Genomic DNA, 7,234 nt, shown 5'->3' with positions numbered 1-7,234 from the left:
AAAGTTAGCTAGTTATGTGTTAAATAGTCCAGTTGGTTGTTTATTGTAGGTCCCCATATGAACCTCTTTTCAAATAATAATCTACAGAAGTAGTGCATACAATGTTTGATTAATGATTTTGTTGTTGTTGTTGTTGTTGTTGTCCTAATCCCGCTTCCTGCATCCCGCCTCTCACACACGCCCTTCCAATATTGTTTTTTTCTTTCTCCAATCACCGACACTCACCATCTCCATTTTAGATTTTGTACTCTATTTTTCCACATTCTGCTCTCTCTCTCTCTCTCTCTCTCTCTCTCTCTCTCTCTCTCTCTCTCACTCTCTCTCTCTCTCTTCCTTTCTTAGTCCCCTCCCCCTTGTCCCCCTTTGCCCCCCACCCCTCCACCTCAACCGCCCCCCTTTTCATTTGAATATACAGAAATGTTGATTTCTAACTTTCTAATTAATACTCACAATCATCATTATGATAGGAATGATAATAATCCAAATAATAATAATAATAATATCAATTATTTTCAGTCTAATATCATCATCTTAGATGAACAGACTATGAATGAATAAACGAACGATAAACGAACATTTCCTAAAACCAGCTTGTTCTTCCAAGATTTTACCTTCGCTTTCAGCCCACCGAAGAAACATAGAGAGAATCAGAATCAGAATACCTTGATTATCTCATAGAGAAATTAAGTGTGGTGAAGTCTGTGATACATACAAATTATAAGCAAGATGGTAAAATTTGACATACAACATACACGTAACAAAATAATACTCAACTCAGTCATAGCAAAGCCAGTCTAATAACTTTTCATCATTTAAAACACACACATGCATGCGCGCATGCACACACTCACCAGTATGCAAGCACCCATACACACTTATTGTATATACACATGATCAAATCAATATAGTGGTAAAATCAATATAAATTGATACTGATCTGTAAAATATTCAACCAAATTTTGAGTAAACAAAAATGGCACGGGAGCATCAACCACAGCATTTTAACATCAATTCCAAATAAAATAAATAAATAGATAAATAAATAAATATAATAATAATAATATAAACCATCAACCACATCATTGCTAAGATCAGCATCCCCATAGTAAAATTAAACACAACTCAAAATCAAATTCAGAAAACTAAAATCACTATCACAATAACATTAAAATCCATGATAATTATATATATATATAAAATTTTTAAAAAATCAAACACATCATCACTAAGATGAGCATCCCCATATTAAAATTAAACACAGCTCAAAATCAATTTCAGAAAACTAGAATCACTATCACAGTAACATTAAAATCCTTATAATGTAAAAAGCTACTCACGCCTATACCCCTCACCACCTTCCTCCCCCTCGCCCCCACCCTCAACCCCTCTCCCTCTCCCCACACACACGTACACACAATACACAATTTAGATACAGCCTATCCGTCACAACACGTGACATCGTAAAGCGGTAAAATTCATTTGTTTAACAAATTAATTGAAACAGGGATGACTGTTTTTAGTTCTAAGAGTTTTGAATTAAGAGTCCTGTAGCGTCTTCCAGATGGTAAAAGTTGATAGTGTTTACTGAGTCCATGGCTGCTGTCATTTGAGATCACTTTTGCTTTCTGTGTGACTCGCTGTTCGAAGAGAACTGCTTGCCTATTTTGTCTCACTCTGGTGATCTGTGTGCAGACATTCTCTGTCCTGTTCAATACATTCTTACATTTCACACTTCAGCTTCCATATCAACACATAAAAAAGAACGTTAACACTGATTCAATAAAACATCTGTAAAAATCTGCGGTACGTTATCATCATAACTTGACACGGAGCTTTGGTAAACAATAAATTCTGGACTGACATTTTGCTATGAATAAGATGGGTATTACTATTAGCAGTGAAGTTTAATTTATTGTCAATAACGGTCCCTAGATATTTTTACTCATTCACACGTTCAACTTTAACACCACGAATGAAAAGGTCTGACACAGCAGTTGGATTCCTCCTAAATTCAGTCAGACCCAGAGAGAGATGGAGGATGAGAAACAGACAGAGCAAAACATACAGAGAGAGAGACAGACAGACAGACAGACAGAGACAAAGACAGAGAGAAACAGACTGAGAGATACGTATTTTGACACAGCGAGAGAGAGAGGCAGCGAGACAAAGACAGGGTGAGAGAGCAACGCAAGCAAGCAAGACAGTAGTAACAGTAGCGCTAATGTTCTATCCACTGACCTGATGATAAAAGGAGATCCACACACAACTGTTTCGCCCAGTCAACTGAGAAATGGAGAGAGGGGGGAACGTGACTGCTTCGGACTGACAACTGACCTTTAGAACTGTCCGGCATACTGACCAATCAGAACAGAGCGTGGATCGAAAATGTCGCTGCCAGCTGACCACTACACTACACGCCATTGTGTGCCAATCAACGGTATATTGTCAAGTTCAATCAAGCGTGCAGTTATGTTGTGTGTGTTGGTTTTTAATATCATTTCTGAATGGTTTTTATGCTGAATTTTTGAGAACGCTCTTCTTCAAAATTGTATTGCAAAAGTGTGCACGTCAATTGATTAATTTTGTGTGTGTGTGTGTGTGTGTGTGTGTGTGTGTGTGCGCGTGCGCGCGCGCGCGCGTGCAGGGGTATATGTGTGTATGTTTCTGTGTCTGTGTATAAAGTAATGGAGACATAAAACTTCCACCATGTCCATGTCAACTACCCCCAGTGAAACATTGGTTTATTGTTCTCTTATTCTCTCCCTCTGCGTGTGCGTGTGTGTGTGTGTATGAGAGAGGGCCATAGTAAATACCCTACCTCCTTACTAAGCCCTTGATGTAACATTCAGGCTAATGACTTGACCACCACCCTCCCCAAAACCTGCCCCCACTCCCTTCCAGTTTCTTCCCACCCTCTCCTCGACACCACTGGGCAAATAAGTACGTGCCACACCGCCCCCCCCCCCCCCCCCCGACACACACACACACACACCCTCCACCCCGCACCTCCACAACCCCACGCACACCCTCTCCCCGCTCCCCCCATCCCCATCACTGACAAACAGTTTTGACACTGGCCACCTTGGGACCTCAGAATATGGTCTGCCCGCCCCAACGTGCTCAAGGGCCAAGCCAGGGATGGAGATCGTGTAATTGTGTGTGCGTGTGTGTGTGTGTGCGTGCGTGTGTGCGTGAGGGAGAGAGAGAGAGAGAAAGAAAGACAGTGAGAGAGAGAGAGAGAGGGAGAGAGAGAGAAAGACAGTTCATGTGTGTGTGTGTGTGTGTGTGTGAAAGAGTGTGTGTGAGTGTGAAAGAGTGTGTATGAGTGTGAAAGAGTGAAAATGTGTGTGTGTATGTGTGTGTGTGTGTGTGTGTGTGTGTGTGTGTTGTAGGCACGCGGGTGTGCTCCCCTCAAGAAGACATAGAGTCATGGTAGTTACCGACCCACACAGCAACTGTGTCAACGACTGGCAGGCCGTTGACACGTTTAATGGGGCCCGGGGCAGTGGTCCGGAGGGCAGTGTGTTGACTGCCCTTTGTCCTGCTGAGGGCCATACCACGTTGAAAACACCGGTTCTCGTCCGATCACCGAAGTTAAGCAACGTCGGGCCCGGTTAGTACTTGGATGGGTGACCGCCTGGGAACACTGGGTGCTGTTGGCATTCCTTTTCTGTTTGGCAGATGTGGTGTAGCGTATATGGTTTTGTCCGAACGCAGTGACGCCTCCTTGAGCTACTGAAACTGAAACTGTCCTGCTGGGCTTTGTATTGCTGACTGGACGTTCCTCTCATATCACAGCACCCCACTACACCCAGTGGAGGAGTTCAAAGGTGTTCCTTTATCTCCAGCCCCCCCCCCCCCCCCCCCCCGCCCCCACTCTCTCTCTACCTTTTCATATACCCCCTTTCTCCCCCCACCCTGTCTCTCTCATTCTATCTTTCTCTACCCTCCCATCCCCCACACTCTCTCTCCCTCTCTCCATGTGGAGCTTATAGACCTATTGACTGACTCTCTCTCTCTTACTCTCTCCTTCTTATATACCCCAGGGGTGGGTGGAGAATAATGGATATTTTCCTGGTTAAATAATTTTTGTCTCGTCTCTATAACTTCTTACACGAAATCTCTCCTTCTCTCTCCCAAGCAGATAGTTTGAGAGACAGACAGGTATAAGCATGCATACAGATCAAAAAATATGTATATGTATATGAATCTGTTGATCTCACTTTTTCTTCACTTTATTTATATCTCAGCTTAGATTTGTTCAAAACTTATGTATGTTCACGTCTTCTAGTTATGATGACATCCGTCACATATTCAGTATGTACATGTGTCAGGACAGGACTTTATATAAGATTTTCTTGTTGTCCTGTTCATCAATATCTGTGTTTTATTGTGACATGTTCCAAATAAAATACTGTTAAACCAGTCTGTCGATCTGTGTGCATGCCGGCCTATATGTGTTTGTCCCTGTCTCTCAATCTATCTTCGTGGGGATTTTTGTTGATTTTTTTATGCCTGGTTCCTTGCATGTTTTGACAAAGGTGAATGTCATGTATTTATTCTGCTGAGTACTGGGGCTATGTGATGTGAGACTGTGATATTGCCTGTGTTGATTTTATATGGAAATTTTAATGTCAGATTATTCTTAAATTTGTATGTTTTATTGTTAAGCGCGATGAGCCCCATTTCATCGTCATTAGTAGTAGTAGTAGTATTCTTGTTATCATTATGATTATCATCATCATCATTATTTTTATCATTATTGTTATCAATAATAATGATATTATTATCATTTCCTTTTCTTTGTGTTTCTGCCCCTCTCTCTGTGCATGTCTGTCTGTCTGTCTGTCTGTCTGTCTGTCTCTCTATATTTTTTTATCACTGATCACAACCATTCTTTGTGAAAACGACTATGATCAAACACGTTGTTAGATATTTGATAAGAAAATTTTGTTGTTGCTGTTGTTGTTGTTGTTGATGATGATGATTTTTCAAAACATAAAATCAAGTAAGGACGGGGGGGGGGGGAGAGAGAGAGAGAGAGAGAGAGAGAGAGAGAGAGAGAGAGAGAGAGAGAGAGGTCAGGCGATCAAAACAATCTGTGAAACTCACTAGCAATGAGTCACTACAGAGATTACAAGAAAAGCTGACAGACAGCAAGCGTTAACAATACATCATCCAAACCAACACATCGCAAAGTGTAAAATGACGTTTTATTTGGCACTGTACCATAATACAGGCAAGAACATTTTTTGAAACTATAACTATTGTCTTTTTCAATGAAAAATACAGAGACAGGGAGAGAGAAGGAAAAACTATCCTGTCAGCATTTATACTTATAGTGAATGAGCACATGCCTATACATGACAGCATGGGTAATGAAGACAGGGGTGTACCTATGAGGAATAGTTGAATAAGCACAGAAACAGACAGACACGCATGAATGAACGAATGAACTAGAGAAAAAATGAATACATGAGATTCATAATTGGATGAGCATTGGAAAGAAGAAAAAAAAAGGAAGCAAAGGCTAAGCTGAGGAACAACATTGTCATTGATTTTTTTTACATGTAAAATCAATACGTATTTACTCATCTCAATCTTACTTTCACACAAAAACAATATTTCGGAAAATCACACACACACACACACACACACACACACACACACACACAATGAGCACGCGAACACACGCTCAAATAATTATACAGCCAAAACGTATGCATGGACACACGCAAAGACTAACGCTTCCCATCGACCCCCTCCTCACCCCCACACACACATGTAGGCACGCGCGCACGAGTGACAGAGAGAGAGAGACAGACAGAGACAGACAGACAGACAGACAGACAGACACAGACACAGAGAAAGACAGAGAGAGAAAGAGACAAAGAGAAATAGAAACAGAGAGACAGACAGAAAGAGACAGACAGGGAGACACAGAGAGAGACAAGACAGTTTTTTTTTTTAGACCTCTGGCCCATAACAGAGGAGTGGGCCATGTACAAAAATATCAGATAATGAATCAAATAGACAGGCAGAGAGAGAGAGGGAGAGAGAGAGAAAGAGAGAGGGGGAGAGAGAGAAAGACAGAGACAGACAGACAGATAGAATTCGAAGAGACAGAGAGAGACGGAGACAGAAAGACACAGAGGGAAAAAAAGAGAGAGCAAAAGAGAGAGAGGGGGAGAGAGACAGACAGAGACAGACAAAGAGATCATTCAAGGCGCTCTGACGTCCACGGTGGGATCATCCTGAATCTGACGCACGTAGCGGGCCGATGTTGGCAGTGACGAGTGTTGCTCTTGGTCATCTAACCACCAACCAGAGGGCCTCATGTCCACCGGAAACCTGGGCGGTCCTTTCACGCGGAGGCCGCTCCTGAGCCTGGTCACCACCTTGCGGATCGTCAGGTAGAGGTACACCACCAGGATGATCGTTCCTGGCACTATTGCGCACCCTATCAGCACCGGGTGGAGGACATCCCCCGACCCCTGTCCTCCGCCGTTCTTGCGGCCTTCTCCGTATTCGTCGGAGGTCTTTCTGGTTCTATTAGGGATCTGGCTGCCTACATCAAGCTTCCGTATGCCGACCTGAGGGATCTGACTGCCATTATCAGGAATGTCTTCACCTGCCTGAGGGATCTCTGTGCCTGAACCAGGGCTCTCTCCGCCTGTCTCAGGCCTGTCTGTGCCGGCTGCATTAGTCACAGACTGTGTGTTTCCATCAGTTGTCTCTGTTGATGAATTCAAGATTTTAATGTAACGATCCACATTCAAGAAGCAATTGTAAGTGCTGTGTGACATGAATCACTTTCATCCATACAGTACAGAATGCAGCATCCCCACATGTGTACGTGCACAAACGATTTGTGGTGTTTGCACGTGCATGTTAATGAGTTAGGGTAGAAATATGAATGGACACCTGTCACCACAAAATGATTTTCACGTCCATTTGAAATGGTAACACTGTGAGGCAAAAAATTCAAATGGTAATGCTGTGTGGTATATCCATCGACTGCATGTGTATTTTGCGTTGTATATAAAATATCAATGCACTTGTGTAAATGGCACAATACGACACATGTGTAGGTCAACATACTAGGCCTATTAAAAAAAAACCTGACATACCATCACACACTCTGAACACTATGACGAGCAAAACGATATCCATTAGGTAGATGGCAGACAATTATTATATCGAAAATTATCTTCAATATTATTCTTCCAGAATA

At 42.3% G+C, this 7,234-nt stretch overlaps 1 non-coding gene across 1 annotated transcript; it reads left to right on the top strand.

Moving 5' to 3' along the window:
• The first annotated feature begins 3,543 nt into the window (after positions 1-3,543).
• Positions 3,544-3,662, top strand: LOC143282580 (5S ribosomal RNA). The gene has a single exon (XR_013055276.1). It is a non-coding gene; the product is annotated as a 5S ribosomal RNA (ribosomal RNA).
• The last annotated feature ends 3,572 nt before the right edge of the window (positions 3,663-7,234 follow it).

Source organism: Babylonia areolata, chromosome 5 (assembly GCF_041734735.1).
Source record: "Babylonia areolata isolate BAREFJ2019XMU chromosome 5, ASM4173473v1, whole genome shotgun sequence".
NCBI classification, from domain to species: domain Eukaryota; kingdom Metazoa; phylum Mollusca; class Gastropoda; order Neogastropoda; family Buccinidae; genus Babylonia; species Babylonia areolata.
This window is presented reverse-complemented; position numbering and strand designations above follow the sequence as displayed.